Raw genomic sequence first — 24776 nt, forward strand, 5'->3', positions numbered from 1 at the left:
TGGCCTGGCTCTGAGTCCAGGTGGCCCAGACATCCTGGAGCCCCAGCAGGACACAGAGACACAGTCCAGACCTGGCTGAGCTGTCAGCACATCTTTCTCCAGGCTCCCTGGGGCTGGAAGGGGGAAGAGGTCCCACCTGGTGCCCTGGCAGAGTCCCCAGGGAAGAGCCACGTGTGCAGGATGCTGGGGAGGAGAGAGATCAAGGGCAATGCAGCTGGGGCTGGCCTGGAGATGAAAGGGCTTTGGCCTCTGCTGGGGTCCAGGTGTTCACGGGTGGAGTCCTGCACAGAGGCAAGGGATAGAGAAGAGGACAGTACAATAGCTCATGCTCCTAGATCCTAAAGAAACCAGGCAGAGAGAGCAATGGAGCGATCTCGGCTCATTACAACCTCTGCCTCCTGGGTTCAAGCGATTCTCCTGCCTCAACCTCCTGAGTAGCTGGGATTACAGGCATGCGCCACCATGCCAGACTAATTTTGTATTTTTAGTAGAGATGGGGTTTCTCCATGTTGGTCAGGCTGGTCTCGAACTCCCGACCTCAGGTGATCCACCCGCCTCAGCCTCCCAAAGTGCTGGGATTACAGGCGTGAGCCACTGCGCCCGGCCCCCTTCCAGTTTCTTTATCAGGAAGCCTCAGGACAGGAAACCTGAGAGCCTGCTGCTGGTTCCAATATTCTTTCTTGGAGGCCTTGTTTCCAGTTCAGGACTCCTAGCAGACTCCAGTCTCTATGTACCTGATCCCTGTCCAGCCCTGCAGAGCAGACCCGCCTTGGGGCAGAGGAGAAGGGCAGGACTATATCTACACTGAATGAAAAGATGAAGTGCCATGTATGTGTGGATACCACGCCCACCACCCCCAGACCTTCTCAGAGGGTCTTGAGCACAGGGTCAACAGTGTGGCCTCTGAGTCAGCGGCTGCCTATACAGCAGGAGTGTCCAATCTCTTGGCTTCCCTGGGCCACACTGGAGGGAGAATTGTCTTGGGCCACACAAAAAATACACTAACACTAACGATAGCTGATGAGTCCAAAAAAATCTCAAAAAAAAAAAAAAAAAATCTCATAATGTTTTAAGAAAGTTTGCAAGTTTTTTTTGGGCCGCATTCACAGCTGTCCTGGGCTGCATGTGGTCTGTGGGCTGTGGGTTGAACAAGCTTGCTGTAAAGCTTGGGACCAGGGCAAGTTCCTGTCCCAGAGAGAAGGAAGTCTGCCTTCCGGAGACCCAGTCAGGGTTTGTCAGGGATGGAGAGTTCAAAGGAAGAAATCTTGTATAAAACATCCCTTTCACCACAACAGAAAGTTTTAAGATGACGACATGACCTAAATTGGATTCCAAAGGCCAGGTGCCTTCCTCTCCATTGGGTAATGCAGGTTTCATACCATCATTTGATCGTTCATTCTCTTTACTGAGAATTTACTACAAAAGAGATGCCATGCTAGGTGCATTCATTTTCTCATTTAGTCTTAGCAATAACTTTTGAGATACATATCATTAAACCTATTTCACACGTGAGGAAGACTGAGGCATACACAGGGAGTAACTGAGAGAGAAGTATTTAATTCTCCAGCTTTTGCTTTTAGTCTCATGCTCTTGTTTACAACAAGGGTTCCCAGACTTTTGGAACTTACAGACCAATCACATTTCAAAAATGATTTTTGGGAACAAACACAGAACCCAGTGCCAACTTTTTATTTAGCCAACGACATTGCAAAACCTCCATCTTCCAGCACCAGGATTTCATAAAAGGGCATTTTAACACAGAGAATGTGGCAAGGATATAACCCTAAAATAAAGGCGGCCTTCTAAGAAAGGACAGTTGGCAACCTTATCCTAAAATAGCCTACATTGTTCTCTCTCCCTCTCTGTTTTTTGTTTCTTTTCTTCATTTCATTTCAAGCAGAACTGGCCAAAACTTTGGCATTGCAGGTTGTGGGAGCCACTGCCTTACCCCAGAGCTACCTCTTCAAGCAAGAAAAACGTCCTCTGCCCATAAGTAAATAAGCTTCCTGAATTTCCCATCCTCCTCTCAGGTTGATTTATACAATCAATTACAATCTCCACTCCTACTCCTAGCAAGTCTTCTAACTTTCCTTGATATCCAGTGTCCCTTCCAGGGAAGGAAACCCATCCTCCCCAATCCCTTCTCTCTTAGACTCAGATGTTTTTTAGGTTTGCATTCCAGGAATACCCAAGCCCATCTGTCTCCAAAGTCCCCTAGTCCCCACCCATGGTAAGAGTAGCAGGTCTTCTCCATATTTCAGTCGTAAGCCAGGGCCTTTCCCTTGCTGGGGTCCCCAGGTCCTGGCTACTGTGTTATCAGAGGAACCAGAGCAGACCCCAGGCCTCCTAGGCAGTGCTGGAAAGGAGAGGGTGTGAGACCCGGGTGGAACAATGGGGAGATTACAGAATGTGGGGGTCCTATTTATTCTCTCTCCATTCTTCACCTTCTCTCTCCTTCTTCCTCCACCTCTGCCTGTCCCCCAACCACCTCCATGAGCAGATGGGAAGTAGAGCAGAGCCTGACCTGTAGAGCCCTTGGTTGGAATTCCAGCTTCACCATTTTCTTGCTGTGGGGCATTTGGCAAGTCACTTAACCTCTCTGTGCTTTAGTTCTCTTGCCTGCAAATGGGAGTAAGAATGTTAGGTTGACCCATGTGAAATTGCTAAAATTTGACGATATTGGGCTCACAAAAATCAAAATTTCATGTGGTTTAACAACTACATTGTAAAGTGTTGGCTATATGTCTCTCATCAAGTCTGGCCCCCTCGTCCAGGAAGCCCTCCCTAGCTACTCCAAGGCCAGCAATAGCTCCCTCAAATCTCTCCTGGTTGGGGGCACGATTTAGTACACATTTCTTTCCTGTCTTGAGTTTTCCTGCTCTATTTTCATGCCCTATTCCTGAAAGTGAGTCTAGCTTCCTCACAACTTAAAGCCCACTAAGGGCAAGACCTGGGGCTCCACTTCGTCTGTCCCTTGGACTGCTGGCAAACCACCAATGTCCTCTATTAGGGTTTCCACATAAAGGAGACAGGAGAAGCCAGACCTCATCAGAGTTTATTTACCAAGGGCCTGATTTATCTAATAGTCATGGCTGCACACAAAGTTGGTCCTAGATGGTCGTGAATGGGTGCCACTAATGAAATTGAGGGTGAATGAGGTGCTGATGGGGAGAACTTAAGAGACCCTGACCCCTGGCCAGCCTGCTGTAGCACTACCCCAGGAAGCAGAATTTTAGTCTTATCCACCATCTCCTCCAAGCATCCCCTCCAATGCCATTAGCTAACTTCTGGAGTCCCTCACTCATCGGTAGAGTTAGCACTTACTGATCTGCTTTCTGTCCACCCTTGTGTTGGTGAAGAGGTCCCTGAGATAAGGCAGACCTGCTCTACCTGTGTAATCAGTGCTCAGGGTCACAGGAGCTAATGGGCCATGGGAACCACAGGCAGGGACAAGACCAAGGTTTTGGTGGTTAGGAAAGGGTTCCCAGAGGAGGAGATGTCTCTACCATAGGTCATGGGGAAGCCTTTATGGGCTGACTTCCTGAACGGAGTTAGGGCAGACTAACTCCCAGCTAGACAAAGAAGCCCAAAGAAGTGAGTTAAATGCAGATCTCTCCTGGGGCTGGTGGACCAGGATGGGCTGGGCTCATAGCTCTTTAAGAACACTCCTTCTCAAGGAGACCCAAGGACACTCAGGGATTAGGCCTCCAGCATCTGTGCAGAGAACTGTCAGCTCAGAGCTGCTCAAAAGTAAAAATGCCAGCTACCAGTGATGTCATCACCCTAGTCATTCCTCCCCTTGTGGGAGGTCCTGTGGTCCAGTGGGTAGACCAAAAGAGCCCCTGCTAGGCTGCCTGCCCCCCATCCTGCCTTCCAAATTCCTACTCTGCATGGGGGAAAGTGGTCACATTGGGCTAAGAATGAGAGTAAGAAAATCATTTGAAAAAAACTTGATGTTATTTCTCAGAGAGATGGCAGAGCCAGGGGACAGTTTTGCCTCCCTCCTGTGATACTTTGCTGTGGGTCCGCTCCAGCATGAATCCCGCCTCCAGCCTTTCCTGGACATCCCCCTCCGTGTTTCTGAGCTAATCTAGGTATCAGGCTGTCCTGGGTGTTGCAGACGGGTAGGGCTATACCGTAGGCTGAGCTGGTGAAATCTGTCCATAAGTCCAGACACTGTACACTTGGGAGAGACTGGGAGAGGACACACAGCTGGATCCTTGGCTAGGGGTAGGGAGCTGGGCTGCAGACTCGAACGGAGTGGGGGCTGTGCAGCTGCTTGGGGGTGGAGGTGGGGGTCTGGGTGGAGCAGAAACTCTCCCAGCGTGGGTCCACATAGGAGGTGTCATAATTTGGATGGGAATACAGGGAGAAGGGGCTCCAAAGCCAGTTCCAGAGTGCCAGGGGCGTTCGAGGAGACGGCCAACCGGCTCCCCGCTGCAGCCGGCTCGTCCCTCTCTGAGAACAATCCAGGGAGAGGTGCGTGCGGAGATCCGCATTCGCATCTCGCATCCGTAAATGTTGCTGGCGCATTTCCTCCAAGTCTTACCTCGAAGGGGTGTCTACCTGTTTCCCCACGCCCTCCTTGCCTGGCTGCTCCGAGACTTTGCAGGTGAAAGACTGGCGCGGGGTTCGCCCCCGTCCACGTCACTGGAAAACCCCTGGAACCTCCCAGACGCAGCGCATTTCCCGGAAACCGCCTCTCCAAGCAGGTTGCGGGAAGGCCGGGACGACTCTGCAGCCAGACACCCAGTCGCCTCCCAAGAAGAGGGTCGGGGCTGCTGGAGCCGCCCCTACGGCAAGCCGCGAGTTGGTGGCGGCTTCACGAATATTCTGGGGCGCAGAAACCCAAGCGCTGCCGGACGGCGCTCCGGGGGAAGCGTCCGCAGATGTAAGCCCGGCTGCGGCGGGAGCCCCAGGACGCGCCGGACAGGCCGGGCAGGGCCGGAGGAGGCGAGGCGAGCTCGCGGGTGGGACCTGCCAGAAAGCCCGGGCGGCGAGACAGACAGCCAACCCTCCCGCGGGATGCACGCCCGGGAGCCGCGCTGACCGAGCGCTCTGCGCTCCGGAGAGGTTTTTCCCAGTGCTGCGGCCGCCGCGCGTCTCCAGCCGGCGCCCATTGTTCCCCGCGAGGGCGGGGCGCCTGGAGCGGGGCCGCGCGCTGTGCCCCTGAACGCGCCGGGTGCCCGCGCCCAGACCGGCCGGGGAAGGGGCGCAGCGCGGCGAGGCTGGGGACTCGGAGAGGGACTGGGAGCCTCCCCGCGGCGCGCAGCCTGCCTAAGCACTGGAGCCTGAGGCGGCCCCGCGCCGGCGGCGAACGACGCGTCCCCACGGGCGGACTGACTGACCGGCGGGCGGACCTGGATCCCGTCCGCTGCCCCGCGCCCCTGCCTCCGGCCCGGCCCGGGTCCCGGCCCCTGGCGCCATGGACAAGCTGCCGCCATCCACTCGCAAGCGGCTCTCCAGCCTCCCGCAGCAGGTGGGGGCCAAGGCGTGGATCCTGGACGAGGAAGAGGACGCCGAGGAGGAGGGGGCCGGGGACCGCCACGACCCCAGCCGCAGGAGCATCCAGCTGCGGCCGCTGCCCTGCCCTCGCCCTCGGCGGCCGCGGGTGATGGAGCTCGGCCCCCGGGGCAGCGGACAGCGAAGGGCCAGCCTGCGGCCCAGGCAAGTCCAGCACAAACGGCGACTGCAGGCGCTTCCGCGGGAGCCTGGCCTTGAGGGGCAGCCGAGGCAGCTGCGCCGGCGGCACGGGGAGCGGCAGCAGTCACGGACACCTGCATGACTCCGCGGAGGAGTGGTGGCTCATCGTCTAGGGCGACGCTTCCCCCGGCGAGGACAGGATGCCCACAGGCCTGGCGGCCGAGCCAGTGCGCCCCGGCGCCTCGGTGCAGCCCGCAGTCTTGCTGCTGCTGCCCCGGCAGCCGCCGCAGCGGGCCTTCGCCTCCTGCGAGCAGCCCTTCGCGGACACCGCTATCAAAGTGGAGAAAGGCGCGGCCGCCGGCGACCAGATCCTTCCGGAGGCCGAGGTGCGCCTGGGCCAGGCCGGCTTCATGCAGCGCCAGTTAGGGGCCATGCTCCAACCCGGGGTCAACAAATTCTCCCTAAGGATGTTCGACAGCCAGAAAGCCGTGGAGCGCGAGCAAGAGAGAGTCAAGTCGGCCGGATTTTGGGTTATCCACCCCTACAGCGACTTCAGGTAAGGGACAGCGGCGATGATCCTGTGGGTGCCCTGCGTGGTCGCGGTCGCGGTCGCAGACATGCCTCCTCCTGACCCTGCATCCCAGCCGGAGTTAACTTTCCTTCCTTGCGCTGGGAGCTCCAAGAGAAGCAGGGCGCCTCTAGGCTCCGAGACACCCAGGCTGGAGTGCAATGGCACGATCTCGGCTCACTGCAACCTCCGCCTCCTGGGTTCAGGCAATTCTCCTGCCTCAGCCTCCTGAGTAGCTGGGATTACAGGCACGCGCCACCGTGCCCAGCTAATTTTTTGTATTAGTAGAGACGGGGTTTCACCATGTTGACCAGGATGGTCTCGATCTCTTGACCTCGTGATCCACCCGCCTCGGCCTCCCAAAGTGCTGGGATTACAGGCGTGAGCCACCGCGCCCGGCTTGTCTCCAAATTTTTTAATGATCGCCATTCTAACTGGCATGAGATGATATCTGTGTGGTTTTGATTTGCATTTCTCTAATGACCAGTGATGATGAGCATTTTTTTATATGTTTGTTGGACTCATATATGTTCTCTTTTGAAAAGTGTCTGTTCATATCCTTTGCCCACTTTTGAATGGGGTTGTTTGTTTTTATCTTGTATATCTGTTTTAGTTCTTTGTAGATTCTGTATATTAGCCCTTTGTCAGATGGGTAGATTGCAAAAATTTTTTCCCATTCTGTTGGTTGCCGATTCACTCCAATGGTGGTTTCTTTTGCTGTACAGAAGCTCTGGAGTTTCATTGGATCCCATTTGTCTATCCTGGCTTTTACTGCCATTGCTTTTGGTGTTTTAGTCATGAAGTCCTTGCCTATGCCTATGTCCTGGATGGTTTTGCCTACGTTTTCTTCTAGGGTTTTTATGGTGTTAGGTTTTATGTTTAAATCTTTGATCCATCTGGAGTTAATTTTAGTGTAAGGTGACAGGTAGGGGTCCAGTTTCTGCTTTCTGCACATTGCTAACCAGTTTTCCCAACACCATTTATTAAACATGGAGTCCTTTCCCTATTGCTTGTTTTTGCTGGGTTTGTCAAAGATCAGATGGTTGTAGATGTGTGGTGTTTCTTCTGGGGTCTCTGTTCTGTTCCATTGGTCTATGTCTCTTGTTTTGAGCCAATGTTTTTAAATGGAAAGATATAACATAAAAATACGGCTTTTGGCGCCCCCTCGTGTCCCTCGGAGCCGGCGCCAAGATGGCGGCGCTGAAGATGGCGGCGCTGAAGCCTGGAGAGCGGCGGTGTCTGAGGCTGCGCTCCACCGCCGGGACTCCGGCCTTCGGGACATGGTGCGAGTCGCGCCGCTTCCCCGCCGCCGCTGAGCTTGTTTTCCTCCCTGAAGAAGCTGGTGGGGTCGGAGCAGGCCCCGGGCCGGGACAAGAACATTCCCGCCGGGCTGCAGTCCCTGAACCAAGCGTTGCAGAGGCGCTTTGCCAAGCGGGTGCAGTACAACGTGAAAACAGTGATCGGGGAGACAGGAACACCGGCAAGACGGCACTGTGGCACCGCCTGCAGGGCCGGCCGTTCGTGGAGGAGGTCGTTCTCCCCACGCAGGAGATCCAGGTCACCAGCATCCACTGGAGCTACAAGACCACGGATGACATCATGAAAGTTGAAGACGTGGGGGACAAAGGAAAATGTAAAAAGTGAGACGATGGCTTGAAGATGGAGAACGACCCACAGGAGGCGGAATCCGAAATGGCCCTGGATGCCGAGTTCCTGGACGTGTACAAGAGTTGCAACGGGGTGGTCATGATGTTCGACATCACCAAGCAGTGATTTCGCAGAAGCAAGTGGCCGCTTGTGTACGGGGGTCCCCGAGACCTCCATCTTCCGTGACCCAGGAGGACCCACAGCCAAGATTCGTTCTAGCAAGACAATGTCAAAGCCAGCTAAGGGCAGCACACACAGGGCGATCTCTGGGGGACCAGGTGGAAGCCCCCAGAGGCCACTATGTGGAGTCACCTGGGACCCTCTCAGCTCCTCAGGGGCACAGTGTCCCCCAGGACACACTGGAGCCCCGGCGCTGGGTGCTGGGACACACACTGGGTGCAAGGCTCCTGGAAGAACGAGGCTGAGTGAAGACCAGCCTCCAGGTGTGGGCCACTCCTACCCACAGCAATAGGGGCAGCTCCTGCCCAACAAGCCTGACACACCCAGGTGTCCGCTCTTCCCAGCAGGGAGTCTGGCCTGGGGGCCTGGTCAGCAGCTTCTCTTACTTTGGGAAGACACCCACACCAGGGTTAAGCACGCCATCTGCCACGAGGCGCACACTCAGCACACATCAGCAACTCAGGCCTGAGGGGGCCTTGCAGCGCCTGGCTGACCATGCTCTAGGCCTCTGCCCACCTTTGCCAATGGTGGGAACCCTGTCTGCCCTCCTAGCCTGCAGTGCCATCACCAAGGACTGACCACAAGCACCCGAGGGAGAGCCCTCTGGAGGGTGTGGCACATAGATGCCGGGAGAACTACACATGGAGCCAGTGGGAGAGCCCTCTGGGGGAGTGGCACACGGACAGCAGGAGAACCACCCATGGAGCCCTCGGGAGAGCCCTCTGGAGGAGGTAGCATACAGCCAGCCAGCAGGAGAACCCTCAGGACTCTGGCGAACCAGAATGGAGCTGGTGGCCCCACACAGGGCAGGAGTCCGGTTCAGGCACACACACCGGCCTCACCTGGGCAAGCAGTGTTGCTCTCTCCTTGTGGCCTCTCCTGTCTAGACAGCAGGCCAGCCTGGTGGTTGGGATGTGGCTTTTCCCAAATGAAGCTAAGTGTGGACGCAGAGTGGCCTCCACAGCACCTCCCACCGCCACCATGGGAACGGCCTGGAGGAAGCTGCAGGCACCCGGGCTGCTGTGTGTGGAGTGGACAGGAGGGGCCGCGGGACTCGAGCCAGCCTAGGGAGACACAACGAAGGTGCTCACCTGTGGGCCTGGAGACCCTGTTGGCAGCACCAGCCTGGGTGAGCAATGCCTTTGGTAGCCATGCTTTGTCTAGAGCCCCTGGTGCCCAGCATGAAGGAAAGAAAACACCACTGGCTCCGACAGCAGCTTCAAGCACCACAAAGCCCTTCACAGCCATAAGAGGCAGGAGGGAGCCTGCTGAGGAGGACGGAGGTGCCCCCGGGCCGGCCTTGGTGAGGGGGCCAGTTTAAATGACTGTGCGAATAAAAGAAAATCGAGTTAGAAACAAACAAAAAATACAGCTTTTGGGCTTCTCTTGAAAAACTGGAAACTCTGGCAGCCCTGGCCTCACATTCCCACTCCACAGCAGGGAGCTGAAGGAGGAGACACCAGAGGCTGCTTCCTTTATGTTGGCTTTTGCTCTACAGTTTCAAATGGTCCCCAGCTGTCGCTAAGGCCACTGTCTTACACCCAACCACGTCATTCTTGTCATTTAGCTGCCTGACCTCTGTAGGTTCAGAGTTTACAGCCCTAGACTCAAATCAGCAGAGACTAAAGCCAGGTAGGTTCACAGATCAATAACCACCATTTACAAAGCACCTACCACGTGCCAGGCTGTGCTATGAGCTCTCTAGCTCCCATTTCATTTATTCTTCATGATGGCCCCCAAATAGTTTTATATCCCTAATTTACAGAATATCAGAACTGGAATTTGACACTCCTTTTATGTTAGCATTTAAAAATTTAATTACACAAGTCGTTCAAGAAAACATTCTGCTGAGAATTAAAACATTGAGTAGGGGCTCAGAAAGGGATAGTCAGCAGGCATAGGAAATCGATCAGGTGTCAGAACACCAGATTTGGAGAGGCCTCAGCAAGTCCCTGGCCTGGAGCCTTTGTTTTGTAGATGGGGAAAAGAGGAGCAAAGATGGGAAGCAACTGGCTCAAGGTCACAGAGTAAGTCCATGCCCAAGGTGAAACCAGAGACCAAGTGTGCTGTGTAATGTCTGTCTGCAAAGGTCTTCAAGCTTAAGTCCACCCCCAGCTTCCCAGCCAGAGTGTTTACGGGGAAGGCTTTTTCAGAATGGTCCTGTCAGTTGGAGCTTTTTCTTATCACTCTAGCTCCATACCTGTCTTTCTGAAATGATAGGTATTTTCAGGATGCCATCGTCATTTAGGCTGCTCCCATGAGAAGGGAGTCTTCCCCTTTCTGAAGGTGCAGATTCTGGTGGCTGAGACATGCTGTCCTGACCCCAGCTCTGGGGTTGCTGTTCCTGGGGATGCTGGGCTGGGATGCCTGCCCACCTTCTCTTCCTGGGGCAGATCCTGACTGCTAGAGACCTTTGGGGCTTGGGGACCATATCCAGGTGCCATTGATGCTCCTGTTGCTGGATGGGAGTGATTGGGGTCCAGAGGAGAAGGGGCAAGTGGCCAGTCGTATCTTTCTCTGATCCACCAGAGAAATGGTCACAAGATGTATTCATTATATACTTCAGAAAAGTCAGGAAGTGGAGTTGATCTGTGGTTTAGGACCCAGCATGTGACTAGAAGCAGGGTTTGTTCTGTGACCATGGCTAGAACTTAGTCTCTGACAAATGTTGGGGCTCAGTGTGTAACCAGGATTGAGGTTCAGTCTGTGGCTGGGGTCAAGGCTAAGTCTGTGGCCAAGGGAAAGGTTTGGCCTAGGGTCAGGAACTGGCATCCTTGTGCAAAGCCTTTAAGCCAATTTCAGTGCCCTTCCTGAGGTACCAAGGCTCCAGGCTCTACATTTGTGCCCCACCCCCCTTTAGGAAGCTCTCCCTAAGTTCCCTGAGCTCCTACACCTCTTAGCATCTGAGCCAGCTGCCTCTGGTCCTCTCTGGGAGGTAAAGTACAAATTATAAATAAACAACAGTGCCACTGCTGCTGACGCCAGAGCCATCAAATCTCACACGTGACTGCTCCCCACCCCATTCTGCTCTCATTATTTGGGGCTGGTGTCTGGTGTTCTCAGCCATGCAGTAAACTAGGGCGCCCGCAGGGTTGGGACTGGACCTAGAGCGGAGCCTGCTGGATAGTGGGACTCCCACTCACTGCACCCCCAGCTCTGGGCTACCACAAATTGCAGAGCGAGCAGCGGGGCCTCCAGGTCTGATCACAGCAGCTATGGGGGCCTGATAATTGGCTGCTTATGATTTTGTGTCTATGTAAGCATTTATCTGTGTGGGTGGATGTGTTATGTCTGTGTGAGCAAGGCTTTCAGAAATTAATATGTAATGGGGGCTGGCTAATACATTATCTTTTGGGTTTGGAGAGGGACTGCTAAGGGAGTAATGCCCTCCAGAATGCCATATCATCCATTCCAAGACTGCTTTCACCATTAAGGGGGCTGGGGGTGGCAAAGTGGAAAGTGGGGTCCCAGTTCTGCTCTGTGGGAGGGCAGATGAGCAATAGATCAATATGGATTGATGGTCAGGGAAGGCATCCTGGAGGAAGTGACTCTAAGCTGGATCAGAAGGAAACAGAACCATTTTGTGCACTTTCTTGGAAGCACACCTCTGGAAGCTTGAGCTAAGGGGTGCCCGGCTGGGGTGGGTGTTGGGAGGCACTGGGGGCTGCTTACTCAGAACCTGCCTTTTTTAACCTGCATGAGTTAGGCTCTGCCCTTCACCCTCAATGACTCTGAGCAGGCTGCTGCGGGCTGCCTGTGCTGCCATCTGAGTCTGAATGGTGTGTTGTGTGTGTGTGTGTGTGTGTGTGTGTTTGTGTGTGCACTGTGGTCCTAGCTGCACAGCCTTTGAGAAGACTCCCTTCTCCTGCTGTACCAGGCCCAGAAGTCAGGTGTTGCTTGCAATAATGTCACTGAGCGTGTGGCCTGGAGTCCAGAAGTAATTACCCTGTAGTTCCCCGTTGGAGGCTGGAGCAGCCCCTGTTAATGATTAATGTGAGTCCCCAGCCACTGTATGCCAAAGCCAGCCAGGGCTTCTCCCACCTCCAGTGTCCTCAGAGGATGTGAGGGTGCTTGTTCCCTTCCCCAAAGACAGGAAAGACCCTCAGGTCCACAGGTCCTATCCATACCATTAGCCCCTTTTAGAAGAAGCATGGTCCAGCAGGGGAGACTGCCCATGGGGCCCGGCTTCCTGCAGAGTAGGGGCTGGCCCACTCCAGAGCCCTGGGCCCTCCATCCTGAGCTAGCCTGGGCTGGAACTGCCCACCCCTCCCACCCTCAGGTTGCCCTCCTGACCCTCATCCTGTTCTGCTGGGTGACATCAGCAAGCTCCTCTCCTCTCTTGGTGTCCAGGGTCAGGGCTTAGTCTGAGGCTGAGAGGAGAGCAGAGCTAATTGGCCAAATAGGTATTGAGCCCTGAATCCTGACGCCGTTAGCACAAATTGAACCAACAGGGCGGGGACAGTGCTGCTGACCAGTAGAGCTTTTGAGAACCTCCCTCCCTCATGCTGGCTCCATCACTGAGGTCCAGCCAGGCACAGTCCTGGAGTTCTGCAGCTCCTGGGGGCCAGGGACATGTGGGAGATCTCTTATCTAGGGGCCTCGTTTTACAGAGGCTCTGCTGGCCCTTGTCCTGGGGAGTGGGGCTGGGGGTCTTCCAGCTTGTTGTATCATATTGGTGAGGCTTCTTGAAGGTCCTCCTTCCCTTAGATCATGGCCCCTGTGAAGTGGAGGTCAGGCTTTCTTTTCTTTGTTTCCGGGGTGTCCTTCCCAGGGAGTGATGCAGCAGGAGCTTAATGAAAATGAACTGAAAGGCCCTCCTGGAAAGGGCCTCAACCATGTTCTCCTCCCAGCTTCCCCTCCTAGGGAGCAGTCCCCTCCTAGACACTCAGACCTGGTCTCAGAAGAGCTCAGGGTGTGAGGGCCCCTGTGGACTGTGGGGCACACTCCATGACTGTCGGGGAGGGGCCCTGTGGGACGGGCCAGCGGGATCATCAACTTTGGGATCGGCAGAGGAAGGAAACAGGAAAAGCCGTTCAATGTGTCCCAGAGGCTCTGGGTCATCATTATCCCATTTGATTGTTCTGCAGCTCCTGGTGACAGAGTCTAGGGGACAAGCCTATGAATCTGGCCAGTAGAAGACATGGCTCTGTGCCACCCAGCTGTGTGGACTCAACTGAGGCCTCACCTCTCTGGGTCTTGCTTTCCTCCTCTGAAAATGGGACTGGAGAGGGGTTGGGTGTTAGCAAGATCCCAAAACCTAAATTGGCAGCTGCTGAAGAGTCACCTGGGTGCTTATGTGATCACAGATGCTTGGGCTCCCTGGGTGAGGCCGGGCACATACAATTTTAGGAAGCACTCAGTTGATTCTGTTTTCATCAGTTTGGGAGCCAATGCGCTGGGCATCCCTAAGGCCCCATCTGTGCTAACAGCTGCAGTTCCCTGATTGTACTGTGTTTGCCTTAGTCCTTCAGTGGCTCCCCAGAGCTTGGGGTAAAATCCTGCCTTCCTATCCCAACATCCAAGCCCATTGGTGGTAGGCTTCCCTCCCAGGGAGCTTTTAGCCCCTTTTTTCCTTGTGGGTTGTGAGGAATCAGAATCATAAAATTCTGAGGCCAGGCGGGACCTCAAAGAACATGGTCCCAGCTCACCTTCCTTGTTAGACTGTGTTTTCCTGGAGTGAAGGCAGTGTGTTCCCTCCAGCTATGTGTTCCCAGATGCCCTAGAGAACCCTAGTCATTTGACTGGCCCCCAAGCTCCATCCCATCAAAAGATGGTGGTGTAGACCCTCCCAGAGTCAGTATTTAGCTACCTTTTATGGGGAAGCCTTCCTACGGTCTCCCTTTTAGCCCCTTCCATGACCGATGCTACCTGCCCCAGGCCACGCAGTGTGGCTCACTCCTGTAATTCCAGCACTTTGGGACGCTGAGGTGGGAGGATCACTCGAGCCTAGGAGTTCAAGACCAGCCTGGGCAACATGGTGAGACCCTATCTCTGCCAAAAAGAAAAAGAAAAAAGTTAGCTGATCATGGTAGTGTGTGCCTGGCTGAAGCGGGAGGATGGCTTGAGTCCAGGGAGGTTGAGGCTGCAGTGAGCCAAGATTGTGCCACCACACTCCAGCCTGGGCTACAGAGTGAGACCCTATCTCAAAAAAAAAAAAAAAACAAAAGCAGAAAGAAGTTCTGCCCCATATCCATTTCCTGTGCTTCATGATGCCACTCAAGCCTGTTTCCTCCTCCCGCTGGCAGTGCCTTCCTGCGTGAGCAGGTGAGCTCTCCTACCTAATTTCCCTAGAGGCTGTGCTCCCGTGCTACTCCACAGCAATACTCTATTTTTGTTCCCATCTCCTGAGTGGGAGGACAGAAGGTTCCTGGGGGGGTGGTGTTGGAGCCTTCTTTGATTCTTGTAAGATGGACTGAGACATTCTCCAGCTGCTCGTTCCCTCCCCAATTTTCCCCAGTGGTCTTGTCAGCTGGGTGAAGCACAGAGAGGTTAGACCCTGACCTGAGGGAATGTGCATCGGGGCGGCTTGGAGCACTGCGGAGCAGATGGCCTCTGCTTTGCAGTTGAGGGGGGTGTGTGTGCATGTGCATGTACATGTTCACTGATGTGTCTCTGCATGTATGAACATAGGGTCTCCAGAGGAGGAATTAGCCCATCAGATAAACAGTGGGTTTCTGTCAGGGGCCGGTGAGAACGGCACGTCTGCTGGGGTCTCTCGACCTGCAAGAGGGTCCCAATACCTGGAAGAGAGAGTGCGCGGAAGAAAAGAAAAGACAGGACAGCTGGAGTCTGGAGGGCTGGCCCTAAAACCAGCAACTTTATTGTACACTGAGTTAGTATATATATCTTTTCCTACCTCATTTTACAGGAACAGTCTTTGCCCCACCTCATTTACATAAGCATTCTTAGTCCCATCTCAATTATCAGAACAGATGCCATTATCTTAATAAAGGGAAGAGAGAGCCATCCGGCTACAAGCTTAGGCAGCGGAAAACACACAATGGGTACAATCAAGTCACGCAGGTGGGTCTCATTATCAGGGTGAGGAAACCTATAGTTAAAATGTTAATGATCTATGCAAGTCATCAGAGAGGCGATAGACCCATTAACGATGCAAATAGCAGTCACAGGAACAAGCACTGGACCCATCAATAGAGGGTAAACAAAGTCATAAAACTAGCCCAGAGCAGGTACTTCAAGAAACAATGCCTAGTAAAACCACACAGCCTTCACTCAGCCTTTTAGGTCAGTGGACCAGAAATAGGCTTCTGCAAACTCAAACTTCTATTAAATCTCTTTCACTGGTCTCGACTGCCTCCAGGGGGTGGGAAACGTGTCCGGGCTCAAGCTCCATTATGGCGGGGACACTGAGTGGTCTCAATGCTGGAGCGATCCCCACAGGTTTCCATCTCAAAGTGTGTCTTTTGCCCAGGCCTGTCTTCACGGTGCTGTTGAGAAAGTGTGGTTGCAGTCCCTTTCTCAAGGAATTCTCTTCCTCTCACCTTCCCAGCCTCTCATGTACCCTGGAAGAGCTATGAGTTCTTAAGCTGGAATTCAGGATGTCTCCCAAATTCCCTTCAGAGCTGGGAGCTGAGGTGTCAGGGTTCCCTGAGATGCACATTTGTCCCTGAGTGAGCTGTCGATCTGGCCAGTTGCCCTTGGCTGACCTCTTTAGCCTCTGCACTGCAGAGATTCATGGAACTCAACATATCTTTAGAGATGTCTAGCTCCATCCTCGCGTTGTGCTGATGGGGAGACTTCGGAAGGGGCAGTGAGAGGAAGGGACTTATTCAAGGTCACACAGCAAGTTAGAGACAGAGATGGGACTAGAACTTGAGACTGTCAGTCCCCTGACCTGGACACCTTCTACTGCATAGCATGGGCCTCCTTCCTGTGACCCCTGGGATCCAGCCACAGTGCTGTCTCCTGACCAGTGGACCTACCTGGGCACCCACCTGCCTCCTCTTTGAGGCTTTAGTACCCAACAGGTCATGCTGCCCCCTGCTTCTTTCTGGAGCAAGCCTGGCTGAATTTCTCCGGCCCTCTGGCCATCCCCAGCCTATGGGACAGAATCAGAGATTCTGCATCGACCCTCTTATTCCCTTCCTTTGGCTCATGGCCCCATCTGCCCATGGAGCTGGCCTGGATTTTCAGTTCCCTTGTGGGGTGGATCTGTCCATCCTCTAGACTGAGGGCTTCTTGAGGTGGGATCAATTCATGTCTCTCAGGATCCTCCTAGCTCTTAGGCCAGGACCTGCATCTTAGTGGCTATAGAATGATGATGATGATGATGATGATGATGATGGCCAACTTGAGTGTTTATGCCATATAGCATATTGTAAATATTATCTCATTTGATCCTCCTAGAATCCTGTGAGGTGGGGATTAATGTCCTTATCCCACACATTAGAAAACAGACTCAGAGAGGTTAAGTGATTTGCCCCAGGCCTCATAGCAGAGCACATAACCACCATTCATCTGCTGTAGTCTGGCCACACAGAAATGTGGTCCCTGCACCAGCAGCCTCAGCATCACCTGCGGGCTTGTTAACAGTGCAGATGTTGGCCCCACCCCACATTGACCGAAGTCCACCAAATCTGCAGCTCAGAAAGATCCCCAGGTGATGTGAGGGCACATTCCAGTGTGAGGGGTGCTGTGCTGTATGGCTGAAGGATCGCAGACCAGCAAGAAGAGAAGACTGGGTCAGCTGTAGCCCTTTCACAGCTCACCTTCTTGGGGAGAGGCTGAGGCCGGCTCTGACTGCATCATAACAGGCAGGACCTCAGCCCAGGATGGGGAGATACCTTAGAAAAGGCAGGGGTAAAGGGTCATCATTGGGTTTGAAGAAAACAAACAAAGCAAAACAAATTTTGTTCCTAAAGTTTGGTAAACGTAGAAAAATTGGAAAATAAAGGTACACCCAAAACCAAACCACCCGCCTGTAAACCAAGCCCCAGATGCCCTTGGCTCTGAATCAGACTGTGTCCGAGGCAGACCTTGGCGGCCAAGGGAGCAGCTACCTGGAAGCCTGTGATTCTGAGTCAGAGATTTTGAGGTGCGTTCAAAATAGAGCCCTAGTGGCCAGGTGGGAGTGGGAGGAGGACAGCAATTTACCTCTTGTGGTGGGAAGACCCTGAGTTCAGGGAAGAACAGCGAGGGCAGGTTGGGCAGGAAGGAGACAGTGGGTAGGGGTATATTTCCCTCCAGAGACCTGAGCTGAGCACCCAGCCTGGCTCAAGAAGGCTGTGGGAGGTGATTGCAACCCTGAGGGTACAGTGGGGAGGCTAAGATGCCAGTCCCAGGACACAGGCAGGGAGAACTCCTACTCACTCCAGGGCAAAACACTCCCCTACCACCACCACAGAGGCAGCTCCTTCTGGGGTATGGGATGGTGAAGGGGGTGGCAGTGGCTCTGCCTCAGAAAATGGTAAAGAGGAGCTAGACAGGTAGTGGATGTGGAGGGGGAGTAATAGGTGCTCTGAAACAGTTATCAAGGTGGGGGGAGGGGAGGCAGGGAAGGCATCCTCGTGCGTGTCACATGTCTGTGTCATGGGCTGGCACACATGTGATGTTAAGCCATCCTCCTTTGCCTATTACACCTGCTCTTCAGACGACTGCCCTCTCTCCACCTTCATCACTGACCTCCTCCAAAACGTCTTCTCATCTTGACTTTTTAGTCACAGTAGTGACTTTGCCATATTTCTGCTGACCACTTAAGAGCTGTCTGGGGACCAGGGTTGTGTTTCTCCCTGAAACATGTTAGAGAAGCCCTCACAGCATGGGGCACTGGCCATTGCTTAAAGGTAGATGAATGTTTCTGATTATAAAGGTAATATCTGCCTGTTATGGGGAAGGGGGAAAAGGTAGAAAGGTGAAATGGAGAAACACAAAGTCACAGTAATCCCACACTTAGAAATCATCAGTGTTAATGATTTAGTAAATTCTTTTTCTGTTTTATTTTTGGCAGTCTTTTCTTCCTCTGGCAACATCATCCGCCCATCCATCTGTCCATCCATCCATCTGTCCATCCATCCATCCATCCATCCATCCATCCATCCATCCATCTGTCCGTCCATCCATTTAACAAAAAGATAATGTTACTGAGACTCCTCCCCACCCCTTGCCAACTGTGTGTTCCATCTTAGAAAAGGGAAGAGAAATCATTTCTACCCTTGGGGAGCTCACAGTACTGGGAGCTCTAAGACTCATCCTGTGTCTATCTGGTTGGGGGAATGGAGGGCGACTCTGGGAGAACAGTGAAGCTGCCTCCTTCATCCCCTCCCCAGGGCTCCTGGGTCTTGATACTAGGCCTATTTGGGAAGAAGGGAGAACCTTTAAAATCCCTTGAGTTGGAGGTGGTATGTGGGGGGTCAAGGGGGCATACCCATAATGAGGAGGCTTATTATGGGTGGTTGGTTCTGCCCCCACCACGTGCACAGCTCAGGCTGGAAATGCAGTCACGGCCTTGGTTGCAGTCTTCAGCCACAAGGTCCCCCCACCAGCTCTCTCTCATCCTATCCTGTCAGAGACCCCAGGCCCCCTGTTTCTTCTGGCCCATGTCTGTTCACCTGCCTTCTCCCCCACTTTCAATGCCTCCGCTCCTTCTCTGCCACTTTCCCACCATGATCCCTAGCACTGGGTGGGCCACCTGCTGAGGGCTGTTGCTGTGGGTCTTGGGGTTTGGATGTGCTAAGTTCTTCCCTGGTTGTCAGAGGCTTGTAGAAGCCTGGTGGGAAGCAGTCTGTTTCAGAGGGCTGCCCGCGTCATGTGGCTTCTGCTGGGCTCCCTGTCACTCAGCCTTTGGCATGCACTCCCAACGCACACATGGCATGTACTCATCTGTTCACCCATCCCCCATCCACTCATTCATATATTTCCACCCATTCATGTAATTTATCAGGACCCACCACATAAAACGTATTGTGCCGACTTCAGAGAGTCAGTGATGGCAAGTTAGACAGTCACACACACAGTTTCATTATAACATGATACTATACCATGACAGCGCCTGTGAGGGGAAGCTAACCAGATTTCCAGGATACAAAGGCTTCCCAGGAGAAGTGATACCGCCTGTGAACCAAGGGGGATAGGTGGGCACAAGTTGGGAGAAGTGTTTCAGGCAGAGATGACAGCATGTAGGAAAGCCCAGAGGCAAAGAAAGCACCACGTGTTGGAGACACCAAAGGCTGCTGAGTCTGTCTGCAGCAGAGTGTGCGAGGAATGGGGAGCATCAAGGGAGGAGAAGGAGGCAGAGTCCAGACCAGGAAAGGCCTTGGGGACGACAGTGAGGAATTTGAATTTCAGTTGGGAGGTGGCGGGGAGCGCAGAAGGATTTGTGGCTTGGCAAAGTGTGGAAAGTGAATTGGAGGAGGATGCTGACCCCAGCCCTGACTCTGAGGCATGTGAGGTCCTGGGATGGCCAGAAGTTTAGCTTGGAAGCCGTTGGAGTAGTCCCCGTAGTGGGTTGATGGGACATGTTGGTTCCAACGTGATGGTGTTGGAAGGCAAGGGAGATGGAAGAGTTGAGGATAACTCTGAAGTTTCTACAATTTGCCTTCGGGTGCCTGGTGGTACCATTTTCTGGGAGCACAAGAGTGTGGAGGAAGCTCTGAAGCTCTGTCTGAATATGGCAAGGGTGAGGTTCCTGTGGGAAATCCAGGTGTAGACATGTAGTCAGCAAGTAGATGCATGGGTGTAGAGTTCAAGAGAGGGGTCTGGTTTACAAGGCAGAAGAATAACAAGGCCATCGGAGTCAATGAAGTCACCCGGGAAGAGTGCGTAGAAGGGGAAGAGATGAGGACCCCAAGGAGCAAAAACATGAAAAGGTCATGCTGAGGAAAAGGAGACTGTTCAAGGCAAGGGAAAGGAGAGGCAGCGAGAACAGAGAAAAGCCAGTGGAGTGGGTCACCTGGGAAGCCACGGAGCATACTATCTGCAGGGCAGAACGATCTATGGGCCAGATAATGCTAAAGGCCAGGGAGGAAACGAACTGGAAAGTGACCACTGGATTTAGCAGTAGGGTGCTCATTGGTGACATGCTGAGTAGTGGACAGCAGCATCGCTCCTTGGCCTTTTGGCTAAGATCAAATGGAGTGGAGAGGAGCATTGGGTGAGGGACATGAAAGCGAGAGTATGGGGATGGTGACATCTCCTTCAGGGAGCCTGGGAAGAGATAAGACAGCAAGGGTTCGGGGGGGGATTTTTTTTAAGTTTAGAGAGCTTCAAAGGAAAAGCTGATGGGAAAGGATCAGTGGAGAGGGAGAGATGGAAGAGATAGACGAGAGAGGGAATCTTCTGTAGATTAAGGTCCCTGGGGAGGAAAACGGGGATGGTATCAAGAGGGCAGGTAAAAGAGCCGCTGATTCTCTTGTGACTGGGAGGAGGAGATGAGATGGGGGAGATGCTGCCAAGGTGGCAGAAAGAGGAAGGAGACACTCTGGTGGCTTTCTTTTTCTCTGTGGCGTAGAACGTGGTGTTATCTGCTGATACTGAGAGAAAAAGTGGTGGCTTCAGAGTTTTGAGGAGGGAGGAAATAATTTGAAATAGCAGCTGTGTGGGATGGGCAGGAAAGTTTACTAGGGTCTCCTGAAGGATGGGGGGACAGAGGTGAGGGCCGTTAATGAGACCATGATGAGGACATTGAGGCATGAGGAGCTCAGAAACTTGGATATTTAGTAGGACTGGTCTGAGACTCTGGGATTCTCTACACAGCCCCCATGTGAACATGCAAAGGGTTGATGGTGGTCCTCGCCTGGGGCTGGGATTTTATGAAGGTGCTGGGAGGAGGGGCACAGGAGTTAAAGGTGCTGGTTTTAGATAGGCGGATGAGCTGGACCATCATGTCTGGGGTAGGGGGTTGTTGGGAGGATGGAGGAGGGTTCTGATGGGAGAATCAGAGGAGTTGGCAGACTAGATATTCCCAGGACACTGAAGAACAGGTGCAGCACAACTGAATAGAAGAGCCAGGAGGAAAGGAGGGCAAGAAGTATGAGAGGATGGCAGAGATGCAGCAACTGGAGGTGGTGACATGGTCAAGGGTGCACTTTGGAATGAACCATTGAGGTGGGATTGTTAGAGTCAGGGAGGCAAGCTACCAAGAGGCCAGGGTGTTGTCTGGGTCGACGATATGGAGTAGAAGTCACCCAGGACAATAGGATTTGGAGTGGAACAGAAGGTTGTGAACCAGGTGCCAGCATTGCCAACGTCCTTGAGGGTGGCAGATGGATGAGGAGGGATGGCCAACAGATGGCAAGGATACCCAAAAGGTCTTGTAGACATTTCTACCACAGGTAAGAGGTAGTAGCAGTAGGGAGAGGGGAGGGTGCTGACTCACCCCTGACCCTGAGGTATGAGGGATTTAGGAGAGTGAAGTCCTTAGGACACAACTAGCGTTCACTTAAATGGGAGGCAGAAAAGTCTGGGAGTGAAGAAGCTAAGGATGCAGGTGCCATGGGAGAGAGGACGGGAGAGAGGACGGGAGAGAGAGCTGGGAGGGAGACAAGGAGTTGGGGGAGGCACAGAGTTCAGGAATAATAAATTACCACCAGCCAGATGGATATTTCTGTAGAGTGGTTAGAAAGTAGGCCTCTGGAGTCAGGGTCTTTGGGTTTGAATACTTTGGCCCACCATATATAGCAAATCTCTCAACTTTTTGTACCTCAGTCTCCTCATCTGTAAAATGGGCATAATCGTAGTATCTACCTCATGGGATTTTTTATGAGGATTAAATAAAGTAATCTAGATAAGGTACTCAGATTAGTGCCTGGCAAATGGTAAGTGCCCAGTAAGTATTGACTGCCATCCTTCTCCATGCTCACTGTCTTCAGTATCACCTTGGGCAGGATCTTTGCTGGGTCTGGAAAATCTGGGGAATGGGAAAGATAACCCAGAGATCATATGAATTGGAGAGGAAGAGAATGGAGGCTGGAGACCAGGAAGGAGGTGGGGGCAAAGGTCCAGGTGAGGGACAGATGCAGAAGCCATCACAGATGCAGCTAGACTTGACGTGGTGACTGCTGGGAGTGTTACTGTAGGGGTAGGTAGGAGGTAAGAGGCAGCAGTAAGGGACAGCTGTGAGGTTTTGAGCCTAGATGATTCATATGCAGACTGCCATTCAGCTTTGAGGAGGAGGATGCTGAGTTCAGCTCTGGACTTGTTGTCTAGGTGGATGCGGATGCATTTTGCAGGCAGGTGGGAATGCAGGTCTGGTGCTGGGACTGGTGCTGAGTGGGAGCCATCTGCAAAGCGGGAGCGGGTAACACATGGGGCACTGAGTGCACTGCTCACCTGGCAGAAAGCATGGAGACCCACAGGCTATAGTCAGCACTGCAGGGACATGGGTGTCTGAAACAAGGCCCCTGTCCTCCAGGAGCCCATGGTGTTTTAGGAAAGCTAAAACCAAGGCTCAGGCTGTGCAGAGCCTTTAGTGGTCAGAGTTGAAAAGATAGCTTGAAAGGTGGAGAATATTTGAATGACAGAACAATGACATTCTTCTTCTCCCAGCTGACAAGATTCCCAATGGATATCATTTGTGCCAAAATGTATGCAAGAAAGTATACATATGTGAAAATGGACGCATGTAGGAGGGTAAAAGACAAGACTGTGTTTATAAAAAATGTATTCATGGTATTGCATGTGTGTGTACATGTGTGCATGTATGTTCATGCCTGTTTGTGCATGTACACATGTGCAAGCATGTATATATGCACATATGTCCCCAAAGGCAAGCATGAGTGTATGTGGACAAGAAGAGGCTGAAGGAGGTCATCCCTATCTGGGACCTCCGATTTCCCTACGTTCATTCTGTCACGGTTCCCATCCTCTTTGGCCTCCAGGAAAGGAGAGGGCCCTTGATCTAGTCCTTGAGTCGCCGAGTTCAGTGTCAGCCACCTCCTGTTGTGTCTTTCTCAGCTCCCTTGAGGCTATGAACTTCCTCTTACACCAAAACATGAAATTTCCATATATCAGTGTAATGGGCTGCTCGGCTTTTTGCCACCCCCATTCTTTCTGCATATGGGACCTGCCCCCTCCAGTGTCAGCCTGTAGACTGCCTTGTCCTGCTGAGAGGCCACAAGCCTGGGTGGACCCATTGTTCCAGGTAAGGATTGATAGAAAACAGGTTTGGGAGCCTGGAGCTGAGCCTGGACCGGGGTTGCAGGGCCCAGTTGGTGTCTTGCTGGCCAGGACTCCTGTTAATTTAGAGTACTCGGCTGGAGGATTTTGAGAGACCAGGGATTTGGAGAGACCAGGGCCCCTAATTCAGGCATGTGCCAACTCCAGGATATCTGAACATGGCTGCGCCTTCTTCCCTGCCAGGGCTTTACACCTTGGATTGTAGGTTTTTTCATGAGGGATTCTAGGGGTGACTGGGTGATAAGGGAGCACTGGGCATTCAGCTTGGGGCTTCGGAAATGTTACTCTTCCTTCCTTTGTGAGCCTTCGTTTTCTCTTCTGTAGGACATGTGTGACCATGACCAACTGACTGTAGATGGCCAGGGTGCCTTTAGCACTTGAGAGGCATACTACTTCGTCTATGTTAGACAGCCCTAGCATCAGGATCATAGGGCCCCCAAATCCTCTTCGAAGTCTTCTCTTCTTTTTTGTCTCTGGAGCAGGGGCTGCACCTGCTGTGGTAGGCTGCTTTTCCATGGTGATGCAAAGTTGTCAGAAAGGCATGTCTGCCTCCCACTTCCACCTGGGGTATCCACAACCCCAAATATTCAAACTCTAGAGTCCCAGAGACTTCTCCTAATCCTGCGTGTGTCCCTCACTAGCTGTGTACTCTAGGTCAGACACTTCTCTCTGAGCCTCAAGATCATCATCTGTAAAATAACAGCAGCCACAGTGCTGGCATGAAGGATGAATGAAGTAATGCATGGAAAACCAAGTAAGTGCTCTTTACTTGTGAAGTGTTTTGGGGTCTTTATTAAAAATAAAGACTTTTCAGTCACCAAGGAGCTCCCAATAGCCCAGAGATTTTAAGGAATCACTTGAGATGCGTCTGATGGCAGGATTAGAAACGAAGAGAGGCCAGCAAGCTGAGGATGCCAGTTCAAAAGCTGTTGCCAGCTTCCCCAGGCTAAACCTACTGAATGGGGCTGGCAGGCATACTGGGCGCTGTCCGTGGTGCTGACTGTCATATTTGGCTCTGGCAGGCCCTGGCTTTCGGAGATTTGTGCAAGTAGCTGGCAAAGAGTAAGCAAGGTTGCCCAGGAGGCCAAAGGCAGCCTCCAAAACCCCATCTCCTCTCACCTCCTCCAGAAGCACTTTCCTGGCCTCCCCCTTCTAAGCCACCAGGATCCCTTTTTTACAGATACCTGGGCTCCTTGGGATGGTTTCTTACACCATTGCCCAATTGTATTCTATCCAATCCTTGTCCTCTGGCCAGACCATGAGTCTCTGGAGGTGAGGGCTTCTGTGTGCTGAGGAAAATAGGTCTGTCATCTCATTGCTGTGGGGACTCTGTAAGCTAGCCCTTGCCTCCTGCTACCGGCTCTCCTGGGTCTATTACAGGCTCCTCTGTGAGCCCTCTCTCAGCAGATGTTTTGCTTTGACTCTTCTCTGGGAGATTTGATCTTCTTCTCTCTTACCTCCTTCCCACAAATTTATTGATTCGAATGATTTATTTACTCATTTCATAATAGAGCTGGGCGTAATTCAGAACATTTGGCAGAAATTAATTGATTTCTTCCTTATGACAGTGCTACTAGTCAGGTATTGTGGTTATCCTCATTGAGCA

The 24776-nt window shown here is 52.8% G+C and overlaps 2 pseudogenes; both read left to right on the forward strand.

Moving 5' to 3' along the window:
* Positions 1-5425: 5425 nt before the first annotated feature.
* The window catches only part of LOC105707576 (potassium/sodium hyperpolarization-activated cyclic nucleotide-gated channel 4-like), a 43900-nt pseudogene continuing 24549 nt past the window's right edge, over positions 5426-24776 (forward strand).
* LOC135271953 (rab-like protein 6) lies at positions 7403-8385 on the forward strand (annotated as a pseudogene).

The sequence above is a fragment of the Aotus nancymaae genome, unplaced genomic scaffold (assembly GCF_030222135.1).
Source record: "Aotus nancymaae isolate 86718 unplaced genomic scaffold, 86718_ANA_hifiasm-v0.15.2.pri h1tg000099l, whole genome shotgun sequence".
Classification (NCBI taxonomy): Eukaryota; Metazoa; Chordata; class Mammalia; order Primates; family Aotidae; genus Aotus; species Aotus nancymaae.